This window comes from Lipophrys pholis (assembly GCF_963383615.2).
Source record: "Lipophrys pholis genome assembly, chromosome: 5".
NCBI classification, from domain to species: Eukaryota; Metazoa; Chordata; class Actinopteri; order Blenniiformes; family Blenniidae; genus Lipophrys; species Lipophrys pholis.
In genome coordinates this window covers 29549011-29563529 of record NC_137628.1, presented here as the reverse complement: position 1 = coordinate 29563529, position 14519 = coordinate 29549011, and positions in this window count along the sequence as shown.

Here is a 14519-nt window from a genome sequence, read left to right as displayed (position 1 = left end):
TTGATTTGAAATAACGCTAATGTCATAAAATGAATGTCATGAAGAAAAATAATAACTGCTTAAAAAGTCTTCAACTGATTCAACATGCTGCCTGACAGGAACCAGCAGGAGACATCACATCACTTCAATATTAACTTCTCTTCATTGGCTTCCTGGAAAATCTAGAATACAATTTAAAATCCTTCTTATAACTTAAAAAAAAACAAAAAAACAAAAACAAACTCTTAACCGTCAGGCTCCATCGTATCTTAAAGAACCGTTAGTCCCATATCTCCCAGGAAGAACACTTGGTTCTCAGTGCTGCCCCCTGGAGGTTCTTGCGTTTTCTAAAAGCTTCATGGAGGCAGAGCTTTCAGCTCTCAGGCTCCCCTCATGAGGAACCAGATCCACTTTCAGTTTCAGTTGCTGGTTCGGCTCAAGACTTTTTATTTAATAAAGCTTACAGTTCGAGCTGGTTCAGTCCACACTGGACCATTTTCTAATAAAACTGCTGTGAGTTTTGTTGCACTGGACTCTTCTCCCCCCTCTCCTCTCTCTCTCTCTCTCTCTCTCTCTCTCTCTCTCTCTCTCTCTCTCTCTCTCTCTCTCTCTCTCTCTCTCTCTCTCTCTCTCTCTCTCTCTCTCTGCTCACATGGATGACTGCAAAAGTGCGATGACTGTGTTGCATTTGGTGCTGCAGAAATACAATTGACTTGAAATTTAATTCAACTAAATAAGATCAGGTTAAATGCTACGATTCATACATTCAAAATCGACAGTGGAAACTCAGACAGCATTGCGACTCAAGTAAAATGTTATTGAGAATCTTCCATTTGTAAGAGAGTGTCCCAGTGAGAGACCTGAGTGTGTGTGTGTGTGTGTGCGTGTGTGTGTGTGTGTGTGTGTGTGTGTGTGTGTGTGTGTGTGTGTGTGTGTGTGTGTGTGTGTGTGTGTGTGTGTGTGTATTTAACCTAAATGTCATGTCTCACGAGACACAAGCTTCACATATGGAATCAAAGATAGAAACAGTTCTGACCAGCTTAGATTTCAGCACGATGCCGATTTTAAACTCGCTCTCACTTTGGTGTGAATCGACTAAATTTGGATGAACACAAGGCGGCATCTGTTTGAAAAGGAAAATTAATATTTACAGTGGGTTTAAAAAAAAAAAAAAAAAGTTTGACTGCTTCCTTGTATAAATATCCACTTGCTGTGGTTGCAGGAAGCCTCCAAATGAAAAAGTATTGAGCGGGCCTCCTTAATCTGGGTAAAAAATAACCAGGGTTCAGATCTTGTAAGGCTCTGTGCTATTGAGAGCTCTGCTGTTATTTGATGTCTTTGTGTTTGTGTTTGGTTTAGCTTTGTGGGATCAGAGCAACTGTAACTAGAATACCAGCATTCCAAGTCTCTTGTTGGCAATTATGTACCCTGGTGAAGTGTCCTTGAGGAAACAGTAAATTTCTGCCAGCTGCTCTCTATCCGATGCTTCAGGATGCCGCTTTCTTGCTTTCATCCAGAAACTCAAAGTATTCCTCTTCATGCCATTCAATTTTTGTGATTCTGTCAAAAAAAGTTGTGAGATAAATCTGAAAAAAAAAAACATATTCTTGTACAAAAAATTATGTTAATTTGTCTGCAGTAATTCATGTTCTTGGAAACGAGTGAATGGTTTTAGTGTGGGGCCTTTTAACATATTCAAATGAGACGTCTCAGGAAAGCAGAATGATTTGGTTTGAACTGCTTATGACTCACGAGGAAACACGACAGGTGTTGAATGGAGAGTTTTGTTTGCTTTGAAGGGATGCAAGTCTAAAAGATTAAAATTGAAAAACAAGGAAGTAAAAGCTACTTTTGAAGCCAACTTCAGTTCAAATATTGAAAAAAAAAAAGTCCGTCCATCGACTGAGTTGGCTTTTCCCAACTTTGCGCAACGATGAGCAGACAGTCAGACAAGACTGACGGAAGCAAAGAAGCACCGACAGGCGATTTAAAGTCTCCGATTAACTTAACATGCATGTGGTTGGATTGCAGAAAGGCACCAGAATCAAACAGTGGTATTCACACTGTGAGGAAACAGGGCGATACACTGTTTATATTGCGTAAACTCCTTTTATCGTAATTTTTTCTGAGCTCAGTTTGATTGTCATGTGAAAAGCTTTGGTAATTACTGATAATCTGTGGTTATGAAACTTGATATATTTTCTTGTCATTTACGAGTTAAAAAGTTCAAGCAAATCTTCCTTCATCCACCCATCTTCTTTGTACAACTCAGAAAATGGGAGAAAGCAGGGTACATCCTTCACAGGTCCACAGATCCTCACAGGGCAAACAGAGAGACACACTCACGATCACACATACGGGCAATTTACAGCCACCAATTAAATATATATAGCCTGTAGGATGAAACCAGAGAACCAGAGCAGTGATGTGTGACACCACCGATGGCCTTTATCATCCACTACTTATAAGGACGTATTCTAGGATATTTTATTTCAAATTACAACCGATAAAAAGCCACAAATGTGAACAGCGTTCTCGAGTGTGGGGCATTTTCCAGCCATATTTCGCTGGTCACGTGAGTAAGGATGAAAAAGCACAATGAGCAAGAAATAGTCATTTAAATATTGATATTTAAACATGAGAATCGATATAAAAGCAGATCGAGGCGATACTGGGAGTTTGGATGTTTTGTTATTGATCTGCACATCACCAATCCACGCAGTGTGAACACAGTGAGAACATGGAAACTGACTGTCTGCTGCAGCCCACCGCGCCACTGCGGAGCCCACCGCGCCACTGTGCAGCCCACCGCGCCACTGTGCAGCCCACCACGCCACTGTGCAGCCCACTGCACCACTGCGGAGCCCACTGCACCACTGTGCAGCCCACTGCACCACTGTGCAGCCCACTGCACCACTGCGGAGCCCACTGCACCACTGTGCAGCCCACCACGCCACTGTGGAGCCCACTGCACCACTGTGCAGCCCACCGTACCACTGTGCAGCCCACCACGCCACTGTGCAGCCCACTGCACCACTGTGCAGCCCACCGCGCCACTGTGCAGCCCACCACGCCACTGTGCAGCCCACCGTACCACTGTGCAGCCCACCGTACCACTGTGCAGCCCACCGCACCACTGTGCAGCCCACCGCGCCACTGTGCAGCCCACCACGCCACTGTGCAGCCCACCACGCCACTGTGCAGCCCACCACGCCACTGTGCAGCCCACCACGCCACTGTGCAGCCCACCGTACCACTGTGCAGCCCACCGCACCACTGTGCAGCCCACTGCACCACTGTGCAGCCCACCGTACCACTGTGCAGTCCATAGAGAAACGTTAAACGTTTCCTTCTTCTGAGTTTAGTTTGACTTATGTGATTAAAAAGCATGTTGATTATTCTTTTATTTTTTTTCCGACCTCAAGAAATTTGGAATTTGTTAATAAAAATGTGTCTTTGATACAAAAACATTGCAGTTTAGTTTGCAGACTGGAATGTTTGCCTCCTACCTTGCAGTCAACGGCAGCCTCCGTTAAGAGATAAACTCGGTGCCCTGCATGGTTTCCTGCAGCACATTGTTCACACAACGGCTCCAGGTCATCCAGACAGAACTCAGACAGACTCTGGCTGTGCGCCTCACACAGCTCCAGGGGGTGGAGCGGCGGCGGGGGCAGGAAGAGGCCTTTGGTCTCGGACAGAGGAGGAAGATCTTGGAGACAGGTTTGGTAGCTCATGGTCGAAGCCTCCGGACGCCGAGTCCAGTTGGATCTGGGTCAGGATGGAGCGGTGAGTTCATATGGAGCAGATGGCGAGAGGGAACTGGAGACCGCAGCGAAGGAGGAGGACACGATGTCCGTGTGACGCAGTATCACTGTTGCATTCGACATACATCAGCTGGGATTTGAGGTTTGCTGTTATGGCCGCACACAGCATGAGAGCAAGTTACATACAGTAGATCTGCTTACAGCCTTCATCTCACATTTGGAGTTTAACCAACGTGACTCCACCAGATGCAGATATACATCACTCCGCCGTGTCTTTTCCACTTTCATGACCCTGTGATTTATGTTATTCTCTCTTAACCCTGGGCCAAATTCATTCCTGGGCCTTAGCTTGTCATTTTTACAGCCTCGCTCATAGAAGTGTTGCTCTGCCGAGGCAATTAAATCCCGATGGCGTCCTGTGCATTTTTGTGGTGGGCAGTTACACTTCAGGGTGTTTCAGTTTTTCACTTAACATGTGTAGGAGCACATTTTAAACTGTTTATGCTGCCAGAATCAAGCCCCACTGATGCGGGTCGTTGAGGGTCTAAAACGTGGTCATAAAGTTTGACACTCAGTTCTGCGTGTGCCAGACCACCTTCATGGTAAACGCTTCTCACTGTGTGAGCCGCTCTCATCCTGAACACATACAGAAGCGATCGGTGTCGTCGGGTTAATCGTATTTCAATGAATCATTTTCTAAAGTGAATGAGAAGATTTGTTGTGGTCACATGACTCGTTTCTGACAGATTTACAAGTCGGTGCTCGCTGCGACTTTTAATAGCTTGACTGTCAACCTTTGATGTGTCGGACTAAAATAAGCTGTACAGATGATGTAACGGGGTTAAAAGCTGGCGTGGCGGTTTGGTGTCTGGCTTCAGAGTGAGAATATCTCCAGTTGGAATCTGCTTGGGGGCTTTTTTGTGTGGTGGTTGCATGTTATTCCTGTGTTAGTCCTGTGTTGTTCCTGTGTTATTCCTGTGTTAGTCCTGTGTTGTTCCTGTGTTATTCCTATGTTATTCATATGTTATTCCTGTGTTATTCCTATGTTATTCCTATGTTATTCATATGTTATTCCTGTGTCATTCCTGTGTCATTCCTGTGTTATTCCTGTGTTGGTCCTGTGTTATTCCTGTGTTGTTCCTGTGTGATTCCTGTGTTGTTCCTGTGTTATTCCTGTGTTATTCCTGCGCTATTCCTGTGTTATTCCTGCGTTATTCCTGTGTTATTCCGGTGTTGTTCCTGTGTTATTCCTGTGTTATTCCTGTGTTATTCCTGTGTTATTCCTGTGTCGTTCCTGTGTTATTCCTGTGTTATTCCTGTGTTGTTCCTGTGTTATTCCTGTGTTATTCCTGCGTTATTCCTGTGTCATTCCTGTGTTATTCCTGTGTTATTCCTGTGTTATTCCTGTGTTATTCCTGTGTTATTCTTGCGTTATTCCTGTGTTATTCCTGCGTTATTCCTGTGTCATTCCTGTGTTATTCTTGTGTTGTTCCTGTGTTATTCCTGTGTTATTCCTGCGTTATTCCTGTGTCATTCCTGTGTTATGCTTGTGTTGTTCCTGTGTTATTCCTGTGTCATTCCTGTGTCGTTCCTGTGTTATTCCTGTGTTATTCCTGTGTGCACATGGTGACTCAGGCCAAAACCGAGTGCTAGATTAAATGGCCCGTCGGTGAGAATGTCAGTGCATGTGATTGTCTGTCTCTTTGTCTTCATCCTTTGCTGCACCAGCAATGTCGAGCCTGCCCTTCACGCCCAGATAATGATAATAACACGGCATTACAGTGAGATCATTGCGACATTATATCATTAATATCTATAGATTATCCTCAATGCATCGCTTTGAGAGGCTCATTCACTGTTGTCTGTTCTCTGGTTGTGATTTCAGGCTGAAAAAATCAGTCTCAATGAAGTCTACTTTTCAAACTCAGATATCTCCTGTTGGCGACGGCAGACGTTTCGTTAACGTTTTGGAGAGCTGACTGAACACAAACCCTCGCAATCGAAAACATTCCGCATCATTTATATTTAGGAGTTTGCAATGGAATCCCACTTTACTGTCGAATGACTCACAAAAACCCAACAATTCGATTAAAACAGCAACGGTCTACATCTGTGGTCAAGAAGATAAGATGTTTTTGTCATTCAATATCACTTTCAGATGACTTCTTTGATTTTCCTGAGCAACAGAGACAGAGAATCCTCCGGGACACCATGAAACACGTCACTATTACAGAAAGGGTCTCTGCAGCTGTTTGTTCATGAATCTTTACACTTTTTGGTGAATCTCCGCCTCGTGTTCTTTGTTCTCAGCTCGCCTCTTTGTGCTTCTGCTCGCCATCAGATCTAATAATCCCGACAGCTGAGAGTCACCACTATCTCTTCAGACTCAATCAGTTCCAACAACTGTGAAAATCCCCTGTTCTGCTGCTATGGACGCTGCTCGCAATTACACATCTCAGCTGTACGTCTCTCTCATCAGTTACAAATCACAACAGCTGATTCTGGCTTGTGTCTCTTCACATTAGTCACATCGTTCTCGGGAAATAGGCTTCGTGGATTGACTCTAAGATGATGAAATTCTGGAGAACCAGAGGGAGGAACCTCTGGTTCCCTGTATTTATTTTATTTATTTTCCATACGATTCCAGTCAAAATTTAGAAGATCTATATGGTCTGTTGATGTTGCAGGTGACATGAGACGCTGTGAACCTTAACTAAGTCACTCAATTGTTTAGTGACAGTTTGAAGCACAAATGTAAAGGTGACCATGTTCAGATCTTCAATATTTGGATTGCACACTATATGGATTGTACACCTTTTGCATAGGAAAGAAATCCAAATAGAAGAAGCTGAATACATTTCTAACATGTGCGTACATACTTTAAAAAAGAAAAGTGAAACCATGAAGTTTTAAACATCTGGTATTCATGACTGAAACCAGAACAAGGAAACTAGAAAAAGATATCAAGCTGCAGTAACTAAGTGGTAATATTAGTGGATGTTCTTGTTCACACATCATTAATTCACATGCGCAGGTAAAGTTAAGAGTGAAAAAGGTGAGCGCAAACATCGGGACAAAGCAAGGACAGAGGAGGGAGATAACCAGGTGAAGGCCGATCGATTAAAAGAAAACACAAACAGAGTAAGAGCGAGACTAACATGAACAGATCACATCTCTGACTGTTACACAGAATGTGTGGGATTATTCTCCGTGGATGGGATTGATGTTTGTATCAGCGGCCTGCCACGCCAGGCACAGGTGCCACGTTTGGCATGCACCAGCAGAATCATTGGCGCTCTGGCAAAGACCCTCTCAGTATGCATATTGTTTAAAATCATTCGTCATTGCGGCAAATCCCTGCCAAAACCCACGAGCACAACTGAGCGCACAGATTTAAAGGATCTCATTTGCATTTGTGGATTTTGGCAAGAATTTTCCAGCACTGCCGTTTGTCGGGGATGAAACTTTGTGAAAACATGTTGTAATTTCAACCAGTGATTATTTTAATGGTGTGAGCACGTCCTCCCTGGAAGCAGTCAACAAGGTTAGTAAACCTGAGCGATCAGCATGTCGGGAACGGGAAGGAACTTTCTCACATGTTCTCCCTGTTGGATTTGATTATCATTATTATTATTATTATTGTTATTATTATTATTATTTTTAAAAGAACATATTTTCTTTATACTTTGTGTTGCTGCTGGTGATTACGGCGTCTCATTGACAAGATGATATCAGAGTGACTCCCCATGTTGTAAGAGTTTCCAACCTCTCATTTTCAGAGTATCATTTATCAAAGTGTTATTGTATTTTATCGTACAGACAAAAACACTGACTCATCGTGTTGGGACTAACATATTATTATATACTGAATAACTGCAACTCCGGTTCTTTGGTGACAAACAGGAAACTTTTCATTGATTTAATGACTCTGCAGCCGTTGTTGAGGTTTTCAGGAGCTTGTTAATCATTGCCTCTGTCTGACATGTAAACAGCTGTGAAGCTGCCGTCCCCGACATGCTGTTAGCGTCACTGTTTTTCTCCGCAGTACTTGTGATCAATTTGCAGCCCTAAATAAATGTTGGCGTTCTGTAATAAGACCTGACAGCAGCTGTCTCAGGACTGCCAGGTATTTTACTCTAAACTCACATTCTCGCACCACACAGGCGCCATCTCATGATGTAGGAAGCTGCTGATCTAACAGTGTTTAATATCTAAAGATAATGTTTCAATTACTTGTTAAAAAACGAAAAGCAAAAGCAATAAAAACAGCCAAATAACGGTATTCATCTAAAGTCTTTGACCATCCTCTATTTATTGCCTATAACTGCTGTATCACTGTTTTACCACTTTTAGCAAAACCACGTTTTGTTTTTAGCAAAAATGAGCAATAGGTTGACCTTGCATGTAAACTCCTACTGTCATTTATTCTGAAACTCAATTTGGAAGAAGACATGATGTCAAACACTAATCTGAGTGTTGATCATCGGGACTTTTGTCTCGTGTGGATTTCGACTCCGTTTGGACTTTGGATTTCATTTCTTGTTGTGCAGCAATCATGTTTTTTTCATTTTATTTTTTTTATTAATTAAAGAATTTCCATGTTTTGAACTTTCAACTTTGTCTGCATTTGAGTCCTGCATGTTGCATTTGTGAAGTTCCAATTACAATTTATGATGGTAAACATTTCATTACATTTTCAGCTTTTTTTGTGATTTTAGAGTTTCAACCTTCTTTTTCAGCATTTACCAGACAATTTTGACATTTTAGCTGTTTTAATCATTTTGGCTCTTTTTTTAAAGCAGTTTTGTCTTTTTATGCAGTTGTGGTTTTACCAGTTTTTTCACCATTTCTTGTGGTTTTAGCTTTTTTCCCTCCAATTTTAGTTGTGCCTTTTTAGCCAAGAGTTAAAAGCCCTTTTGAAAATGGCTTTGTGTGCGTAAATAAAATGAAAACAAAATAAAATGCAGCAACAGTCATTGTACCGGACTGTTGTGGTGAAGAGGAGCTGAGCTATAAAGCAAAGCTCTCTGTTTACTGGTCGGTCTACATCCCCTCTCTCACTTAAGGTCATGAACTTTGGGTCATGACTGAAAGAATGAGATCGCAGAGACAAGCGGCCAAAATGAGTTTTCTCCTCAGGGTGGAGGCGTGAGGAGCTCAGCCATTCGGGAAAGTGGAGCTGCTGCTCCTCCACATTGAGAGGAGCCAGTTGAGGAGGTTCATCTGATCAGGACGCCCCCTGGTGGCCTCCCGTCAGGGGTCGACCAGGCACGTCCAACCGAGGTCGGTCCAGGACTTGCTGGAGAGATTAGATCTCTGGTTTGGCCTGGGAGTGGCTCGGGGTCCCCAGAAGAGCTGGAGGAAGTTGGACGTCTCTGCTCTCTATACTGTCACCGCGACCCCAGACAGACCGTGGATGGAAGGAGGTAAAATCTTGTGAAAGGTTCAGGGAGCCACTACAGAAGGTCTAAAGAGCCACGTGTTGCTCTTGAGCCGCAGGCTGCACACCCCTGGTGTCTACAGATGTACTTGTGCAAAAGTATTTAAGTAGAGAACTTCAACCAAGACTGATCACAGTCCAAAATAATGTGTCTGCATCATCTTTGGCTGCCTAATAGATCTTCAGTTCAACCTGATAACCAGTTAGACTGACCCACAGTGAGGACAGTTCACCCTGTATGCTAAAACTAAAAACCTTCAAGGCATCCAGACACAGAGGAAATTTAAAGTAACACACATTACCGTTCATGTTGCATTCATCCGTCTTCTATTATCCAGTTAAGGGTTGCAGGTTCTTCAAGAAGATCCCAGCTGACGATGGGTGAAAGAAAGGTAGACACTGGACAGGCTGTCAGCCCTTCACAGGAACCGATACCCAGAACTGATCACATTATCTTTATATTTCCTCTTTGCTGTGACCAAAACACCTGGACTCTTTTGACTATTGTCCCTTCATGTTGTGGCGTCTAAGCTCAGATAGTTATTGTTCACTGCTGTTACCACTACTCATAAAACACTGCCATCTCCAGCGGTTAGGGCTATTATTTGTATTTGTAAAATTGTGCATGCAAGTAATGTCCTTTTTCCCATTTTCTTTTTTTTTTTTTACAATTTTCAAGATGAATTCACGGGCCGGACTGGACCTGCTGGTTTTCACACCCCAGCACTAAAGCAACAATCTGAAAACATGAGTAATAAACATGTGTGAGTGGTGCCAAAAGGAATTCATTTCCATTCAGAATAAGAGACTTTCTGACTCCGGATGGTGCTACACCTGCTGGGTTGAGTTGGAGGGAACTATGTCATTACATTTGGAAGGCTTCCTGAGAGCTCACCACCTACAGACCACTAGAAACTTTAAGTGAGCAGACATGATGCCAGAATCCAGGCACCACCTGCACCTGCTTGTGCTTCAGCAGCCTCAGACAGTGTTTCTGTTTATTTTGTGTGCAAAAGAACGAGATGGACTGTGAATACGACGTCAGCTCCTCCATGAATGCATTGCGAGTGAGCAGTTGCATGTGCTGGCATATCACAGGGGCTTTTTTCGGGTCACGGCGGCTCCTTATTGTCTGCAGTGTGGAGGAGTGAGCTTATTCTATTGTTCCATTACATTGGAACTCAGTTTTATGTGCACGGCTTTGCTTTGTGTGCATGCTTGCTTGAAGAAAACCAGGTGGTAAACTGGCATGTTGGGACTGCCCTGCAGCATTTCCTGTCATCATACCGCGCCCTCACAGCTCCCCTGTGTATCTACCCTGCACATCTTATCAAAAACAGACAAGATGGGCCAACACACTGCGAGCTGCAACACAACTTCAGAGCTCAGGTACAGTTCTCATGTCGCTGCTTTCAATCATCAGCCAGACACATTTTCCAAGGTTCTTTTTCAAAATGTTCATTTCCCATTTATTCCCTTGATTATGTATTGTGTGCTTCCTGTCAGCAATGTGTTGGAGAGATTCACAGTGATCCGAAGCCTTCTTGGACAGTGTGTCCTCCACAAAGAGGATCAGATAAATAATCCGAATTACTTCAAATGGGCGAGATGAGCTGTCACTAGACAAACTAGAACATCTGTTCCTCTCCTGTGTTATCATTCTTTAGCTACGACATCCACTTTGTACCCAGCTACTTCTATATTTGTATGAACTCATAACTCTTGTTCTAGATTCACGATGATCAAAAGGAGAAGGTAAAAACCATGTTGCATCAAGCTTAAGAAACAAAAGATAAACACTCAGAAACACAACCAAATGTCACTAAACCCTTAGCAAATTACTTCTCAAGTCTCCATAATGAGTGGCTTTGAGGTGTGTGCCTGTGTGTTAATTCATGTCAGCTTTTTCTGGTCTTTTTGATTTATTACCCCTTTTATACATCCTCTGACTTTCCTCTTTTCTGCTTTCTTTTAGCCGTATAGGATTTAGTCTGCATGCCATTGGAAGAATTTATATTGAAACCTCAAGGAAGAAGCATTTCCCAAGATTACAGTACTCTGCGGCAGGAGGAAGAAAATTGGACTGGAGTGAGTAAAAAACAAACACATACACTTTGTTTAGTCGAACTGATGCGCGGATGCATCCTACACCGTTTTCAGTTAATCACTGCTATTTACATTTCTCTGTCAGCCTCCATCTGAAGTCTACATGACAGCAAAAATGTTCGATAAAAGCTGGCGCACTTCTTCTGAGGGACAAATCGTCACCTTATCGTTGTGATGTGGAGAAATTGATCTCTGCAGGACTCCGGCGGTCCGTTCTGCTTCAAGAAAACAGCGCTCAGACTATCAAAGGTGCTTCTTTTTTATTTAATTTTTTTATAAAGCTGGAGATTTAAAATGGAAATCGTGTTATCGTCCCCTAGAATGGTGTAATCACATTACTGCAAAGATCAGATTCGAGGCATTTAAATGCACTTTAGAAATGCAATAATGGAAAAATCCTGGTTGACGCGTGTCCGTGTGTTATCAGATTTCTTTCAGTGCGTTGGCGCTGTGAGACGCTAAGAGCTTCACTGTTGGGCTTTTTTAGTTTTGGGTGAGGAAATTACAACAGCGAATCTTTGTCTTTCACGGTGTTGAGTCCTTTCTTAAGAACTTGTTCTCTGTAGATAAACAACACCAAGACAGAAGGTTAAATTGAACTGAAGTTCTTCTTTCTAGCAAAGCAAAGAAAACTACTGCTACGCTTCACATACGCATCCTGGAGGGTCTGGACTCTCGTTGGGGAAATCAGCTCCTCGGGTTTAGCTTTAACTCCTGACCTCATGAAATCCTATGGTGGCGACCATGAAGGGTTGTAGTCTCTGGTCACAACAAAAGTGAAGGGATTTTTCTTCCCTGTACAAGTGTTTTCATTTTGTTTAACATGAAATTTCGCCCCACGAGTGGCTCTTCATTGATTTTTCCGTGCTCTATGTTATGTAAGTTGTCTTTTCTCTCATGTTGTGAGAAAAAACAAAAACAAAAAAACCCAAAGACATTTGGAAATAAATCTGGTTGTATCAGGTGTTTTCTGATGAAACACATCACATTCTGCTGTTTATATGATGACTTGAATAACCTGATGAACCCTGGAATTGGACTTTCATTGTACAGAGTCCCTGCGTTGTGTCAGAACCAGGCCCATCCAGCAGTAACAGGCCTGTAGCTAACTGGCAAAACCTCAGAGAGACCTGTCAAGATATCATAGGCGTGGAATCAACACACATATCAGTGAAAGTTATTAAAAGGAAGCGCTGAGCATGTAATCTATCTGACATATCTTCAATGATTCTCTAAAAAGTCATACGCTGTGTGTTCAAAATCCACAGGGGGTTCCAGAACAAATCTGTGAAGATCCCATGATGAAAGCAAGATTGCAGCAAAAAACACCTTTTTCAATTTGTCTGGTTTTCTCTTCACGTGCAGCTAGAAATAGTTGAAAGAAAATAACCTCAACACTAAAGGTTCCTCTTACAATGTCAGAATGTTTAAATTGGTGTTGAAGACTTAAAACCTTCAGATGAATATTTTGTTCTTCTTGCATAAAACAACTCCCGATGGAGGATCTTTGATCAGAATTTCCCTCAGGTGACAGGAAAGGGTTTTTACAGTTTACTTTTTCCTTCATTGTTTGACTGGCAGCTATACGGTTGTATAATTATGTGCCGGAATGTGAAGTGTTGCATGTCAAGAGGTGTAAGGTATTTTAATGCGAATTCATACGACATTCATCCTACGTGTTTGCAGTAAGTGCCGGAAAATGTTTAGATACTTTTCAGAATGTGTCATTGAAACTGTAAAAGTACACGTGAAGTCTGAGTACCGATGCAAAACTAATAAAAGTGAGTTCTCAAAGCTAAAAAAAAAAAAAAAAAAAGTGAGGAGTGAATAAATGTTTGCTGGATGTAAAATGTTTTCCGTAGCCTTTGAGTGGCTTTGGAGCAGCTGATGCCAGGATCTGGTGACGCTGCACAGTGGGGCTCAGGTTGGGGGTTGTTTGTGTGACTCCAGGACACTTTAGAGCCCGGCTTGCAGCCTGGAGACCTCCGGTACTCAGCTCTCAGAGTGCTCTCTACAAGGCAGTGTAACAAACATGCCCATGCAACCATTAGGTTAAAAAAAACAAAAAAAAACACAGCCAAACATTACACATCATTATTTATAATCCTCCACTATTTCTCAGGTGTTTGCTGCGTGTGCAGAGGTGTTTTGGAAAGTAGTCTCAAGGTATCCAAGTTTCTTCACTTATTGCTCTCAGCTCACAGTGACTTTGTGTATAGGGTGAACGGTAGGCCACAAAGGATGTGTGAAAAAAACAACATTTCTTTACCCAGGAGTTTGTTAAAATGCCGGTGCACTGGATACGCTGCAAAGCCATCACATATTTTCTGAGTATCCCTGCATCACTCTGGACCTTTTCATTTTATACAGCAATGTCACCATTAGGTGTGAGGAGAAGAATCATGCTTTAGCATCTCAAAATAGGAATGTTTTCATGTCATTGCGCACCTCATTTTAGGTTTTATTTTATCCCACAGTAGTGCCATGGTCCAATACTGAACATCTCTCACAAGTTTCCCTGACAGGCATCCTAACCTGTCACCTGCTGGAATGAACTTGAGGATATGCTGATAAAACATTCAGTGCAATGAATTCAGCCAAACCTTTGAATCTGTTGCCCTTCAGGTCTGGTTTGGTTGTTTCATTCACATTCACTGCAGTGTTTTAGTTTCCTTTGCCACGATGAGATACTCCCATAGCAAGCAGCGCTGCCAGAGCACTTTGAGCCTACTGCTTTCGATTGCAAAGAAAAAAAGAAAAAGAAAAAGCCAGCAGCTCCAGCTCTGCTGCCTCTGAACCAGAAACAACAGGCTGCAGCCTCCTGGTGACTGCCAGCGTGACGTCCCGCCAAAAACCTCTGATGGTCCTGCATGTGAAGCAGCCGCATGCAGCATCGTGTCTGACCGACGACCCTTTGGTTGTCTCCCAGAAACAGATAAAAACATGCTTTTCATTCAGCCATGAGTTAAGTCTGGGTGTTTGAAGGTCTCTACAATACAAGTTAACACATCTATAGAAAAAAACCCCAAAACAAACAAAGAGCACAATTCAAACAGAGAGCGTGAAAGCTTAAAGCTGAAAGTGTAAAAGGAAAAATTATGGACGAACGCAGGACACACCCTGGCCAGGTGACCTGTCCATTCCAGAGCAAACATGGAGACGGACAGTTACAAACACTCACATTTACACCTACAGGCAATTTCTAGTGATGGTTAACCTTAAATACATGT